We start from the raw sequence: 15,009 nt of genomic DNA, 5'->3' as shown, positions 1-15,009 counted from the left end.
GACACCAATTATATTGGATTAAGGCCCATCTCAGTGATCTCATTTTAATTAACCACCTCCATAAAGATCCTGTCTATCAATAAGGTCACATTCTGAGATATTAGTGCTTAGGTCTTCAACATGAATTTTGTGAGGACACAATTCAACCGCTAGCATCAGATGTCTCCATTTTTTTTCTCCAAAAATACTTTGGCATTGGTGAATTCTGCATTGTCAATTATCAAGGAATTAGAATTCAATACAATATAAGTAATGTTAATTGTCCTGAACCTAACCTAACTCATATTTGTAATCTTAAAGATAATTATAATCTTAAAGACAATCTAAAAGAAATTGGATTCTGTAGTTCATCTATCAATATTCTAATCAGTTAAAACTGTAGCGAAGATATTTTATAATTGTCTCTCTGTGTGCAAAACATTTACGGAGACTTTATAACATGCTAAATTTTAAGAATGTACTGGCTTAAAGACATTTTTAAACTAAAATGGTGGTGAGAAAACAGTGGTTTCTTATGCTAAAAATATGAAGCTTTTCCCTAATAAAAATATTTCTACTGCCCATGAGTTATTTTCCAGGTTTACAATAAATTTTGTAGGCAAATCTGTAATCCTGAGGATAACAGATATTCTTTGTAATTCTTCATTTATTAAGCTTACTTTGGCTCCTATTCTTTTCATCCTCTCTCCCCCACTTTTTTTCTGACAGCTGAGTAACAGGTCCTTGGACATATATGGTTATCTGAGATAGTGAGATTTGACCTACAGTCAGCAAGCCACCTAGTTAATTAAATTGGTCCTGCAAAATAAAATATAGAACATTCTCTTTTCCACCCTACAATTTCTAACTAGAATTTTTATTTTTTGTAAAGAAACAAAACAAAACCCGAGAACTTTTACAAATGCTCTAACTAGCATAAAATCTGAATGAGGTTCTTTCAAAACTGTTCCAACTGATTTTTCAAAGGAAAAGTTGGAAAATAACATCACCTTAGCACAGAAAAGGATCTAGTTCTTGCATGTTCATATGCAGACAAATCTATTAAATTTCAGAATTCAACAAATGAATGAACTGAAAGCATTTCTATTTTATTTTGGATCTGGGAGAGGAGAGGTAGAGAGAAATAATGGGCAAAATTAAGATAAGAACTAGTTTCATGGCAGTTTCACCAAGAACTGTCATCATCTGCTCATGTGAAAAAGGATATTAGAGCAAGAGACCTTAAAAAAGAAGACCTAAACAGACCAGAGCCAAAACACTAAGCTGTGGATTTGGGTTTGTTCTGGGTTTTCACAATTCCTCTTTGAGGACTTTGCTTGAAGATGGAGTTCTGTCTTAAGCATTCTGCTTCCCTGAAGTGATTCCATATTTTATAAGATAGGGAACAAGGAGTGTGTGTGTGTGTGTGTGTGTGTGTGTGTGTGCGCGCGCGCGCGCGCGCGCGCGTACATGTGTGCGTGTGATTTTTGGATTGTGTGAATGTTGCCTTTTCTCTAATATACAAAAGCAGCATAGTTTATATGCACATACTTTCCACCTAGAGAGAAATGAACCCAGAATTGAGGGGACGTTTTGGCTGAGAGCCTCAGTTGGGATGTGGAAAGCAAACAGAATAAGGTTAGTTGAAGGTTAAGCTGCGTTGTATTGATGTAGTAATGTTGTCTTTAGAACAAATTAGCTCACTGGGACTTAGTGACACAGTGGAGTATTAAACCCTTCTTTACGAAAAGAACATGTGCAGGTTGTTTCTAGCTTGAAAAATGCCAGTGAAAAATTACACAAAGATGAAGCTTGAAAAATGTTTACTTTGCAGAAAATCATTTAAAAATGGAATCTCAATTTTGTTGGCAGCTCAGTTTTTTAAAAGGGCTATTTATTCTAGACTCCTGCAGCATATGGTTTATTGCAGTTTATATGGTGTATTGGAACTCATGAGCTTGAGCACCTTAGGGAATGTTTGTTTTTATTTTTTCAAAGGTGGTTGGACTGAAATTCAGTATGAATCATATAAGAGAGATGTAGAAGCACGTGAAGATAAATGTTTCCCATGTGACACCGAACAGCACATCTGGAAGGTGATCCTATATAAATAAATACTTGAAAAGACCATAGTTTTAACAGATATCAATAAGGAATAAGATTGGTTTTTCCTTAATTTGAGAAGAAAATATGACTTTTTATACTAAAGAGAATACTATCTTCTCATGCAAATTTCTGGAAGCTCCATTTGTGTGGAAATAGTCCTGTTATTTATTCTTTCACATTGATTCACTGATTCATGTGCTCGTTACTATCTGCCTATTATAGCTGTTATTCTGCTAGGCTCAACTGATATAAGACAGTAAGATACTTCTCTCTCTAAAATAATTCTTAAAAAAATAAAATAAAATAAAATAAAATAAAATAAAATAATTCTTAGGTTAGTCATCAATATGTTTCTTAAAACATGTGACTTCCATGCATGTCAGCTGATGCCCACTAACATAATTATATGTATTAAGAACCTACTATAATCTAAAGAATTATGCCTAACTTCTATCCAGTCTTGTGAAGAATTTCTCTTCTCTCTTTCACATCATTTTTTAAATTTTGAATTTTTCCCCCCACCCAACCTCATTGCCAGGGACATACCTGTATTACTTGTTAATCCTTAAAATGCGTTTTTTACTTTGTTAAAATACAGTAAAATACAGGTTTTATTTCAGATTTGAATCAAAGACTCTTCCAGTTTTGTTCCTCCTTAATCTTTTTTCCTTCTTTTCATTTTTCTTTTCAAGATTACTTAAAAAAAAAAAAAAGAGTGGTCTTGGTTCACAACAAAATTGAGAGGAACGCATAGAGACTTCCTATATACCTCCACCCCACACATGCATAATGTTACATCCATAGTCTTCCCCATTATCAGTACCACTTGCCAGAATGGTACAGTTGTTACCATGGATGAGCCAACATTGACACATCATAATTAAAAAGCCCATAGTTTGCTGTAGGTTTCACTCTTGGTATTATACAGTTTAGTGTTTGGATAAATGTATCAGGACGTTATTTCATCATTTTAATATCATAGAGAGTATTTTCACTGCCCTAAAAATCTTCTGTGCTCTGGCTATTTATCCTTCCCCTCAATCCTATCTCTAGGAACCACCAATCTTTGGTGTATCCATAGTTTTGCCTTTTCCAGAATGTCATATATTTGGAATCATACAATATGTACCCTTTTCAGATTGGCTTCTTTCACTTAATAGTATGCTTTAAGGCTCCTCTATGTCCTTTCATGGCTTTATAGCTCGTTTCTTTTTAGTGCTAGAAAATATTCCATTTTTCTGGATGTACCATAGTTTATCCATCCACTTACTAAAAGACATCATGGTTGCTTCCAATTTTTGGCAATTATACAGAAATCTATATGAACATACATGTTCAGGTTTTCATGTGGACTACATTTTCATCTTCTCTGGGTAAATATCAAGGAATGTGATTGCTGGATCTTATAATAACAGTATATTTAGTTTTGTAAGAAACTGTCAAAATGTTTTCCAAAGTGGCGGTACTATTTTGCATTTCCACTAGTGACAAATGAGAGTTCCTGTTACTCTACTCACCAGCATGTACTTGTCAGTGTCCCAGAGTTGGCCATTCTAATAGGTGTGCAGTGATATCCCACTGATGTTTCAATTAGCATTTCCCTAATGTGGAGCATCGTTCTTAATGTTTTAAATACATACCTAAATATAGTTCGGGTTTTAGTTCAGAATGACCTCAGTTTTGTTGTTATTATTGTTGTCATTGTTATTTTATTTTTAAAGTCTGTTAAATATTGGGCTTTCGGTACAGTAAAAATTCAGACTTGTACTTTTTTAAGCATGATATTCAATATTTCCCAATATACAATTCCTCTAGTCTGACAAAGAATGTCTGAAAGCACATAGCACCTTCATAAAGTATGAAAACAAGGAATTGACATTGAAGACACTGGATAGTAGCCTTCTTTCCTTTAAAAATATTACATTAAAAATTATACTAAATACATTTGATATATAGCCAGATAATCAATGTACAATTATATTGTTAATCATTGAATACTAGTAAATAATCTATTTTTAGACACCTCCCTGACTCTTTATGTCAGTGACCAGAACAGTATCTAGTACCTAGTAGTGGGTATTAAATAACAATTTTTTTAATGAATGAATAGATGGGTGGGTGAATAAGTTACCATAAAACATGAATGCTTTGCAGTTGGCAGTTATTCAATATTTATTACTGATACACTTAAAATTTATAAAAATAAAAACTCTTCTTAAAATGTTTGACAGAATATATTGATCTAGAACTTATAAAAGACAAATATTTAGAAAAACCTATCCCCTGCTTTTCTATAGGCTCTTTTCTATCTGCTTATTTTTTTCTTTAAATAGTAACAGGGAAAGAAAAAAAAAAAAAACAGCCTTTTAACCAGCTCCCAAGAATAACATTAACATAATTAGCATAGTATATGTCTTTAAACAAATAAAATTAAAATGAAACCTGTTATGGATTCTTTTCTAATTTTGTTTATGTTTGAGAATACTATAGAGTGAAGTCTTTTACTGTAACTTATTGTTTTCATATTTTTAAAAATTTAAAATTAATAGGGGCACCTGGGCGGCAGAGTCAGTTAAGTGTCCCACTCAGTTTCTGTTCAGGTCATGAACTCAGGATTGCCAGACAGAGCCCCACATCTGACTCCATGCACAGCTTGGAGTCTGCTAGAAACTCTCTCTCCCTCTCCTTCTACCCTTCCCCCTGCTCTCTCTTTCTCTCAAATAAATAAATGAACCTTTAAAAAAATTAATATTAATGAAGTTGGATCTATTACTCTTGGCATTTGATAAATAAGCTTATTAAAGGGGAGTTTTGGGCAGCCGGGGTGGCTCAGCGGTTTAGCACCGCCTTCACCGCCTCCTGGAGACCCAGGATCAAGTCCCTTGTCAGGCTCCCTTTATGGAGCCTGCTTCTCCCTCTGCCTGTGTCTCTGCCTCTCTCTCTCTCTCTCTCTCTGTGTCTCTCATGAGTAAATAAATTCTTTAAAAAATAAAAAAAAATAAAGGGGAGTTTCTTCTCTAACAAGCAATATCATTCCTTACTTTTTAGCACCTCATTGTTGTAAGAAATTTTTCACAAGAAAGAATTCAAGTTTTACAACTCCATTACTGAGGAGAAGCTGAATTGATTCCTAAAGTATATTTTGCTGATTTCATCAAACATGTCAAAAGTGCTTTCCCCAGAGACTGGATTATAATCTAATAATTTAACTTAGAGTATCTCACTTGATACATTTCAAATTTTTTAATTTATATTTGTTGATATAGTATTATGTGTTTTTCCCCAGGTTAGGTCATTAAAGAAATGATATACTTTTTCATTATAATTACATATGAAAAACTGATTTACTGTGACTTTTAGGTCTAAAGACTGAATTGAGCTGAATCATTTCAGAGAAGCATTTCTCTAATTAGGTAACTTATACTGTTCTAATAAACTATAGTCATATTTTTTATTGTCTTCAGTGATCTTTATTTTAATAACTATTGCATGTACTATTTCCTGTAGTACATGTCCCATTTCTTCATCAGTGAAAAGGAGAGAATGACAGTTACCATTTCATGATGTTAGAGAAGTAAGTACATGATTCGTGCTTGGTACAATGTCTGGTACAAAGTAACTAATGCTATTTATTATGATAAATAAAAATTGTCCAATACGCCTCAAATTTATAGATATTGTCACTAAGATAAAGAAAAGAGAGTAGAGGGATACAGTATTTTGGATATAGTATAGTACTTCGGATATAGTATTTACACTACACAAGCATCTGTACTGGGTGCATTAAATATTATCTTTATTTACTCTTGACATCAACCCTTTGAGGTAACTGGAGATAAGAGATAGGATGGATATAGCATTGAGCCCACCCATTATTCCAGTTGTTTATTGTAGCACATGTTTCTTTCTTCTTCACCTCACAGTTCCACATGGATCCCCCGGGAAATACTACTCCACACAGACATCCTGAGAACCAGGCTGTTTCTATAGAGTGATTCTATCCTCTTCTAAGGCTTCCAAGTCCTCAAATTGGGTCTCTGCTTCCAGTGAACAGAAAGGGAAGAGAAGGTCAGATTTGAGAAAAAAATCAAACTTAGGGTCAAGGTTAAAACAATAATTGTATGACATTATAACCTTGCTATTTCTTAAACTGTACTATTTATTCTTCTCTGTATCCCTATCACTTCACATTAAGCATTTGTTTATTGAATCATTCATTCAACAAATTATCCCCTGTTAGTTCACACAATATATTAGCTGAATGTATTAAATATTTAATTTATTAATATAAATAGTCACTGCTTACCTATGAATATTACCCAGAAAAATAGGAATCTAAAACAATCTCTATCTATTGGCAACTTCCTCCATTCTAGTTTTACTCCATGGTTCTATAATTTAGTATCATAATTTAATTTAATTATGCTTAGATTTGTTATTTGAAATTAGGATTACTTTATTTCCCAAAAAAAGTGAAAATATAATAAAATATTTTCTAATGCAGCAAAGAAGAGAAAGCTAGTCTTCATTTAGACTTAAACTTTAAAAATAAATTATTTCTGGGAGCACCTGGGTGGCTCAGTGGTTGAGTTTCTGCCTTAGGTTCAGTTTGTGATCCCAGAGGTCCTAAGATTGATTCCCACATGTGGGGAGCCTGAATCTCCCTCTGCCTATATCTCTGCCTCTGTGTGTCTCTCATGAATAAATAAATAAATAATATTTACAAAAATAAAAATAAAAAATTATTTATGACAAATGTCTCTTCTGCCACCTATGAAAGATATAAATGGCAAGATTTCTGATTCTTAATGGTAACTATGAAATCCAGAAAACTTCTCCCTTAAAAAAAGTGGAACTGATGGAATAGGGTATTAGATACAAAGGACAGAAGAGAGACTGAACTGGAGGTGAAAATTTGAGATTATAAATTTATGAATTATTTATAAAGCTAGGAAACTAGGCTCTTTTAGCCTACAAGTAGGTATAGAATAAGAAGAAGAATCAGAACTCCAGAGAATGTCAACGTTTATTGCACAAGTAAATGTTTTATGGATTAACCCTACTTTGAATGAATGCCAACATTTTAAGAATGTTTGGAGTCCCTGGTTCTCCTATCTATTGGTCTCGATGACCTAAAATTTCTACTTAAAAAAAAAAAAAAAAAACCTTACCTGGCCTCTAATTCTGACATATTTTTCAATTATTTTCAATTATCAAAGCAAAGTTGTGAGATGTCCAAAATTTCTTTCTTGCTCACTCATTGAGAGTGAGCTTGTTTTTCACTGCAGGTAGTTTGATTTTTGCATTACTAATAGCCTGCTTTTAAAGCTGTTGCTATTTTGTTGGTTTTGAATTGTTCTAAATGATCTGTGAAACAAAAGCAAAACTTGGACAGTTGCATATCCTCAAAGGAAAAAATTGGATACAAGCATGAATGACCTTCCAATAGATACTTTGGGCCAGGTCTGCTTCTGAGAATGCCTTCCCCTACCAAATGTGTGTCCCAGAATTCAGTTAACAAAGGAGAGAATGGTACAAAGTCAAAGACAAGAAAATTTGATTACCAATGTTAACATGAGAATTCTAAAATCACGAGGTAAAACCAAGAGCGATAAACAAAATAGCAAGTTTTGTACATTTGATTTAGTTTTTAGTTAGTTTGTTGTGCTCACTTGGGCAGCACATACACTTAAAATTGGAAGGATACAGAGAAGGTTCATATGACCTCTGTGTGAGTATGACACACAAATTCATGGAGCTTTCCATATTTAGTTACAGTTAGTCATACATTTTTTAATTATGTATATAATATATGTAGACATTACACATTTAATGATTTATTTATATATTGTTTTGCAAAGCACACAGCACACTCAGAAAGGACTTGGCAGAGTAATTGTCACAGAGGAAGAACAGATCAATCTTAGTTGTTTTTTTTTTTTTTTTTTTTTTTTTTTTTTTTTTTTTAATCTTAGTTGTTTTTTGTTAAGCTCTTGGCCTGCACTGTCTCATTAAATACTCACCATTCTATGGTACATGCTACTGGTGCTACCATTTTAAGGGAGGAAATGAAAGATTTAAAAACCTAAATAATTTTTATTGAAGTATGATTGAAATAAAACTTTCTATTAGTTACAGGTGTACATCATACTTATCCAGCATTTTTACACATTACAAAATTATTCCCACGATAAGTCTAGTTACCATCTGTCACCATATAAAATTATTATATTGTTGACTATATTCCCTATGCTGTACATTACAACGACTCATTTATTTTTATAACTTGATGTTTGTTCTTTGTTCATACAGTCCTACTAGAGCTAGAATTCCTGTAATGTCTTGTGAAGCCAGGTGTCTCTTCATTGGTTTATCTCAACCTACTATAGTCTTTATCTGACTCTCTTTCCTCTTATGCGGGCATGGCCCATTTTGGAGCAAAATTTATTGCTGGAAAAGAATTTATATAACCTAAAGAATAGGCAGGCTATTTATGAGCCATATAGGTGTCTGTTTCAGACACGATTATGTCTTGATAGGAAATTAGAAATGTGCAAGTAACAGGTGAAATAATTAAAGTATAAGATTTTTATTAGCATCCAATAAGTAGAAGGCTCAAAATGCAAATAGGGGTTGCTTGGATTCTAATCAGTTTCTCTTGAGAAATAGTATGTCCCAAGTTTTAATGATCATTCAGATTAAAGTTAGACATTCTCATTATCTTATTTCAGCTAATGATATGAAATCACTTCCTGTTATAGCAACCACTTCCATAAATGCCAATATTTATGTTTCCAGTATTGAAAAAATCACAACTTTCTCAGTCTCAGTATACTCAAATTTAGTACCAGGTTGCCAATTGCAACCCTGAAATAGTACCTGGCCACCTACCTTTATTCGTAGACCAATAAAATCTACAGCCTTAAAAATGCCATCACCTTGTTTGACTGCACTGAACTGTGAAACCTGGAAGGATGTAGAAACCAGAACAGGCTGCTAAAATGAAGTCATCTTGCTAAAGGGACAATTTGTAATGGGGCATTGTGCTGACAGGTCTGCAAGCCTACAGTCTAAAGTCACTGAGTATATCTGAGCTCAAAATAGACTTGTGTGTGACAAAAACAGCATTATTCTCAACAGTTGAGGGAACTTGATGGATATTGCTTCTCCAAACTCTGGAAAATTAAAATTGAGGCCCTATGGGAAGGCCTATTCATGTAGTATGCTCTGATTTCTTCAAGAAATGATGGCATCTATAGAGAGAATGGTCTGCACGTGCTCACTGAACATGAAGTACTATCTTTGTCTTTATTTTTTAAATTGAAAAAATGACTATATATGTATATTGTTTTGTACTCTAATCATTAAAAAGTTTATCTCAGTGTAAACTCTAAACCATATTTCATAATACATAGCTTTTGGTGAAAAAAATTAAAATGATATTAAATAGCATTGTCCCAAAAGTCGGTGTGGAATTGTTTATCTAGAACCAGATACTTTGTTGACAGAAATAGCGGAGTATATAGAGTAGTTTCAGGAGATATAAAAGTTTCTTCTTTTTGTAATGCATACTTTATGCTCTTATGTATAATCTATATGATCAACATAAGCAGATTTTCACTTTGGTTTTTTTTAATTGTCAAACAGAAATATGCACATGAAAAAAAACTTTCATTTTCAAGTTTTTGTCTATTGCAAATTTCCAGATACCTCAAAATTAGACATGCTCCATGTTAATTTATAGATCAGACAATTCTTCTCTCACAGTAAAAGTAGAATTTATTTTCCTCCATGGAAAGAATTTGTCCTGACAGTCTTCAGCAGCCATCTTGGCTGGATGAAAATCAGAGAATGAGAGCTGTAGTCCTAGCTCTTCGAGATTTGTTCATCCCTCTAGATCAGTTTCCTCATCCGAAAGATGAAAGGCTTGAAGTCCACAGTAGTAGTTAATATTTACTGAGAACTTGCTTTGTGTCAGGCACAAGAGCTCTACAAGGTCACTCATAATATTACTTTCATTATATGAATGAGGAAAATTGAGACACAGAAAAACAAAATAAATCTCATAAATAATAAGAGAGGAAGCCTGAATTTGGACTAAGGTACTGATTCTACAGCACATGCAAAATTACATCTCATTCTGCCTTCCCAACGTGTTTTCTTGCTGTAAAGAAAATGAATGATTCTACATCTTGCCTTGTTATAGTTTGCTGTTTAAATCTTTTTGCTTGAATTAGGATTATGTTTTCCCACACTTTTTATATAAACAGTCTATTATAGAGTGGACATGTAAGTAGGATCATAATAAGCACTGTGATGTCAAATTAAAGACAGCTTCTTTTTCTTTTCTTCAGTTCTTTTGAAAATAAAGAACTGACCTACTTCCTATACTCACAACTAAGCAAAGAGAAAGAACCTAATAGTCATAAAAAAGAAAATAATGTCTGGAAAAAAAAAGAAAAACTAAGATGGCCTATTTCCAGATCCAAGTAACAGGCCTATTGGAAAATAAGTCACTTTCTTTCAACTTGCCTAGTCCAACATTGGGAGATACAGAAGCCAAAGAAACTTTCTGATCATTTTCAAAGTTGTATCTATAAAAGCAAATTATAGCTATATATATATATATATATATATATATATATATATATATATATATGTTGGTAGATATAATTAATTTTATAAAATCAAGTCATGTGGAATAGATGAATAGTTAGTAATTTAGATGGCTCCAAGAACTCTGAAGTACCCCAAATCACACACTAAATTAAAAACACTTGTTCAGGTGAAATGGAAGCCCTGGCTGGACCTAAGCACACCCTAAGAAAACCAAACAATTATTCTGAACTCTAGTTCTTTTTTTTTTTTTTTTTAGATTTTATTTATTCATGAGAGAGAGAGAGAGACAGAGACATAAGCAGAGGGAGATGCAGGCTCCCTGCAGGAGCCCAATGCAGGACTCAATCCCAGACCCTGGGATCATGCCCTGAGCCAAAGGCAGACACTCAACTGCTGAGCCACCCAGGTGTCTCCTGAACTCTATTTCTGAAAAGCAAAATTATCAACTGTTATTTGGCTTAAAGAAAAGTTTTACATTTGATCAAATTAACATACATTTTTTTTCCTGCCTTTTACCAACTCCAAGAAAAGAACCCCAGCCATTTCATAAAATGTTCAACGTGCTCACAAATGCATTCTATCAGAAGAGAAAATTATACGCCAGTATCCAAATGAACATAGATGCAAAAATATTCAACAAAATATTAGCAAACTGAATTCAACTATACATTAAAAGTATCCTATAGCAAGATCAGGTGAGACTTATCCCTGATATTCAAGGAAGGTTCAATAGCTGCTAATCAATCAATGTCATACATGACATTAACAAAAGGAAGGATAAAGTCATGATCATTTCAATAGATGCAGAAAAAGCATTTGACAGAATACAATATCAATTCATAATACCTCTCTGCAAACTGGGAATAGAAGGAATGTACTGCAACAGAATAAAGGCCATACAAGACAAACCCACTGCTTACATTACACTCAACAGTGAAAAACTAAGAGATTTTCCTTTAAGAACAGAAACAAGACAAAAATGCTCACTCTTGCCACTTTTCCATACTACTAGAACTGCTAGCTAGAGCAATTAAACAAAATAAATAAATAAATAAATAAATAAATAAATAAATAAATAAATAAATGGTATACAAATTAGAAAGGAAGAAGTAAATGGTCACTATTTGCAGGTGATATGATATTACATGTAGAAAACCCTAAAGACTCTCCAAAAAAAACTATTAGGACTAGTTAGCAAATTCAGTAAGGTCACAAGATTTAAAATCAATATACAAAAATCAATGTGTTTCCATAATAAAGGGAAATTAAGCAACCCCATCTACATCTGCATCAAAAAGAATAAAATACTTAGGAATAAATTTAACCAATGAGGTAAAATATCTTTGTATTAAAAATTGTAGGATAGTGTTAAAAGAAAGTGAAGGAAATTCAAATAGCAAACACATGGAAAGATATTTCATGCCCATGGACTAGAATTAATATTGTTAAAATGTCCATACTACCCAAAGTCATCTACAGATTCATTGAAATCTCTACCAAAATTCCAGTGGCATTTTTCACAGAAATAGACTAAACACTCCTAAATTTGGCATGGAATCACAAAGTAATGAAATATCCAAAGCAATCTTGAGAAAGAACAAAGCTGGAGGCATCACATCTCCTGATTTCAAACTCTACTATAAAGCTATATCAAAACAGTATGGTACTAAAATACAAACAGTCACAGAGATCAATGGAACAGAATAGAGATTGCCAAGATAAACATGGTCAATTAATTAATGACAAGGGAATCAAGAATGCACAATAAGGAAAGAATGTCTCCTCAACAAATGGGGTTGGGAAGGCTGGACAGGCACACATAAAAGAACAATACTGGACAAAAAGCAACTCAAAATAGATTAAAGACTTGAATATAAAATCTGAAGCCATAGAACTCCTAGAAGAAAACATGGAGATTAACATTGGTCTTGGTAATGGGTTTTTGGATTTGTCACCAAAAGCAAAGACATCAAAACCAAAAATTATTTTTTTCCAATAAATTTATTTTTTATTGGTGTTCAGTTTGTCAACATACAGAATAACACCCAGTGCTCATCCCGTCAAGTGCCCACCTCAGTGCCCGCCACCCAGTCACCCCCACCCCTCACCCACCTCCCCTTCCACCACCCCTAGTTCATTTCCAAGAGTTAGGAGTCTTTCATGTTCTGTCTCCCTTTCTGATATTTCCCACTTATTTTTTCCCCTTCCTCCTTTATTAGCAAGTAGGACTACTTCAAATTAAAACACTTCTGCATAGCAAAGGAAACCATCAACAAAATCAAAAGGCAACATATAGAATGGGAGAAAGTATTTGCAAATCATATAACTGATAAGGGGTTAATATCCAAAATATGTATAGAATTCATATAGCTCAATAGTGCAAAAAATATTTTTAAATGGGCAGAGGAGCTGATAGACATTTTTGCAAAGAAGATATACAAATGGCCAAGAGGTGCCTGAAAAGATGTTCAACATCACTAATGATCAGGAAAATGGCAAATAAAAACCACAATGAGACAGCACCTCAAACCTTTTAGAATGAAAAGTTAAAATGATCTTTCACAATATACACATATATCAAATGATTACATTGGACAGTTTAATAATGCCATGTTACATGTCAGTTATATCTCATAAAACTAGAAAAAATAAAATTCCAAAGCTATTAATTTAGAAGGAAAAAAGGAATATGAGTAAACCGAAAAAATAGGTTAGAATAAATCATCCAGACTCAAGTTTATAGAAGAAAAGATTTTTTTTTTAAGATTTTATTTATTTCTTTGAAAGAGAAACAGAGATAGTGAGATAGTACAAGTGGGGAGGAGAGGGAGAAGGCTCTCTGCTGAGCAGGGAACCCGACTTGGGGCTTGATCATAGGACCCCAGGATCATGACACTTAACCCACTAAGCTACTCAGGTGCCCTTTTAAAAGCATGGAAGAGACAATAGGGAAATATGATAGAGTCTAACAGCTATGTGCAGTTCCAGTCCTAAAAGAAGAGCAATAACGCGGTACGGAAACTATTCAGTGATAAGAATAAGAATTTCTACACTGAGGGGGAAATCAAGTCTGAGATTCTAAAGCATATTCCAATAGCTGAAAATCAGTAGTGCAGGCATCAGAATTATAAGTCACTATATGTTTTTTTTTTCTTCTTGTTACATCTAACAGTTTCGGTTTATAAATTTTATATGTATGTATTTGTTTATTTGTAGAGACAAAGAGCACAAACGTGTGCAGGGTGAGGGGGCGTAGGGACAGAGGGAGAAGGAAAGAGATTTTTATGCAGGCTGCACATTCAGTGGGTAGCCTGACTTGGGGCTCGATCTCATAACCCTGAGATCATGACCTGAGCTGAAATCAAGAGTCAGAACCTTAACTGACTAGGTACCCAGGAGCCCCTATAAATCTTAATTCATGTAGAGCATAAACACACATGACTGTTATACCTTCTTGATAAATTTCATCTTTTAATTTTTAATCCTGAGCTATCATGGTTAGTCCTTCAATGCTTTTCATTCAGAAACATTTAATTAGTGATTATTATCACCACTGCAGGTGTTAATAGCTTTATTTTTGTCCATTCATTTTGAGTAATTTGTCTGTTATGTGCATCTAGTAACGACAGAAATGTAACTGATTTTTTTAATTGGATTTTTAACATGTATGCCTTTTGATATAAGGATTTAACTCATTCAATTTCTTATGTTTATTGATATGTTTGACTCTTCCTTGTCATATATAAATTTCATTTTCCTATTGATAGTTTGATTATTCAATTTGTTTTATTCCTTTTGTTATCTTGTGGGTTTAAAACTATGTGTATATGTATATTTTTCTCCAGTTGGTACCCGTAATTTTTATAAATGAATTTTAATTTGTCTTTCAGTATCAAGGATTGAACTATATTTGAGCTGCCCTTTATTGAAACAAGACAGTCATCTTATTACCTGTCCTCTTCACCATATTTAATTGAAATTTAGTTCCAGATTGGTTTTGTTTATTTGCATTTGCATAATGTCTTGACCAGTTTGGACACCTTTACTTACATTGTATTGAATTGCTGATTTACATTGGCAGAGATTGTTTAGATATCCCTACAGGTTTTCTTTGCTCAATATTTTTTCTTTTTTTTTTAAGATTCTATTTTTTTTAAGATTCTATTTTTATTTATTCATGAAAGACACACCGAGAGAGAGGCAGAGACACAGGCAAGGGTAGAAGCAGGCTCCACACAGGGAGCCCGACGTGGGACTTGATCCCCGGACTCCAGGATCACTCCCTGGGTTGAAGGTGGTGCTAAA

General features: G+C 33.4%; 1 long non-coding RNA gene and 1 other non-coding gene across 4 annotated transcripts in view; one reads left to right on the top strand and one right to left on the bottom strand.

The window, feature by feature from the left end:
- Positions 1 to 5,865: 5,865 nt before the first annotated feature.
- Positions 5,866 to 15,009, bottom strand: part of LOC140619983 (uncharacterized) — a 29,676-nt gene continuing 20,532 nt past the window's right edge. For 2 of the 3 annotated variants that reach the window (XR_012019740.1, XR_012019741.1), the window contains one exon: positions 5,866 to 6,122. This is a non-coding gene — a long non-coding RNA (uncharacterized lncRNA). Of the gene's footprint in view, positions 6,126 to 15,009 lie in introns of all 3 variants that reach the window. The other variant, XR_012019742.1, reaches the window with a different exon arrangement.
- Positions 7,750 to 7,857, top strand: LOC140620470 (U6 spliceosomal RNA). The gene has a single exon (XR_012020254.1). It is a non-coding gene; the product is annotated as a U6 spliceosomal RNA (small nuclear RNA).

This window comes from Canis lupus, chromosome 28, assembly GCF_048164855.1.
Source record: "Canis lupus baileyi chromosome 28, mCanLup2.hap1, whole genome shotgun sequence".
Lineage (NCBI taxonomy): Eukaryota > Metazoa > Chordata > Mammalia > Carnivora > Canidae > Canis > Canis lupus.
Note: the sequence above shows the minus strand (reverse complement) of the source record. Positions and strands in the feature narration are given on the sequence as shown.